A 1,220-nucleotide genomic window follows, 5' to 3' on the forward strand; every position below is an offset into this window, starting at 1 on the left:
GGTCGTAATGTGGATGTTGTGGTTCTGAAGTGGATGTTATGGTTCTAATGTGGATGTTGTGGTTGTAATGTGGATGTTGTGGTTCTGATGTGGATGCTATGGTTCTGATGTGTTCTGTTTCTGATGTGGATGCTGTGGTTCTGATGTGTTCTGTTTCTGATGTGGATGCTGTGCTTCTAATGTGTTCTGTTTCTGATGTGGATGCAGTGGTCCTGATGTATTCTGGTTCTAATGTGGATGTTGTGGTTCTGATATGGGTGTGGTGGTTCTAATGTGGATGTTGTGGTTCTGAAGTGGATGTTGTGGTTCTGATGTGGATGTTGTGCGTCTACTGTGGATATTGTGGTTCTGATGTGGATGTTGTGGTTCTACTGTGGATGTTCTGGTTCTAATGTGGATGTTGTGGTTCTGATATGGGTGTGGTGGTTCTACTGTGGATGTTCTGGTTCTAATGTGGATGTTGTGGTCGTAATGTGGATGTTGTGGTTCTGAAGTGGATGTTGTGGTTCTAATGTGGATGTTGTGGTCTTAATATGGATGTTGTGGTTCTGAAGTTGATGTTGTGGTTCTAATGTGGATGTTGTGGTTCTGAAGTGGATGTTGTGGTTCTGAAGTGGGTGTTGTGGTTCTAATGTTGGTGTTGTGGTTCTAATGTGGATGTTCTGGTTCTGATGTGGATGTTCTGGTTCGAATGTGGGTGTTGTGGTTCTAATGTGGATGTTCTGGTTCTAATGTGGATGTTGTGGTTCTGATGTGGATGTTGTGGTTCTGATGTGAATGTTCTTGTTCTAATGTAGATGTTGTGGTTCTGATGTGGATGTTCTGATTCTAATGTGGATGTTGTGGTTGTAATGTGGATGTTGTGGTTCTGATGTGGATGCTATGGTTCTGATGTGTTCTGTTTCTGATGTGGATGCTGTGGTTCTGATGTGTTCTGTTTCTGATGTGGATGCTGTTGTCCTAATGTGTTCTGTTTCTGATGTGGATGCTGTTGTCCTGATGTGTTCTGTTTCTGATGTGGATGTTCTTGTTCTAATGTGGATGCTGTGATTCTGATGTGGATGTTCTGGTTCTGATGTGGATGATGTGGTTCTGATGTGGATGTTCTGGTTCTGATGTGAATGCTATGGTTCTGATGTGAATGCTATGGTTCTGATGTGTTCTGTTTCTGATGTGGATGTTGTGGTTCTGATGTGGATGCTGTGGTTCTGATGTGGATG

At 42.8% G+C, this 1,220-nt stretch overlaps 1 protein-coding gene across 1 annotated transcript in view; it reads left to right on the forward strand.

Annotated features, from left to right (window-relative positions):
• The window catches only part of LOC111651351 (EGF-containing fibulin-like extracellular matrix protein 1), a 7,040-nt gene that overhangs the window by 3,084 nt on the left and 2,736 nt on the right, over positions 1–1,220 (forward strand). The window lies entirely within an intron of this gene.

This window comes from Seriola lalandi, unplaced genomic scaffold (genome assembly GCF_002814215.2).
Source record: "Seriola lalandi dorsalis isolate HSWRI2012SDOR001 ecotype SW California unplaced genomic scaffold, Sedor1 jcf7180002053592, whole genome shotgun sequence".
Classification (NCBI taxonomy): Eukaryota; Metazoa; Chordata; class Actinopteri; order Carangiformes; family Carangidae; genus Seriola; species Seriola lalandi.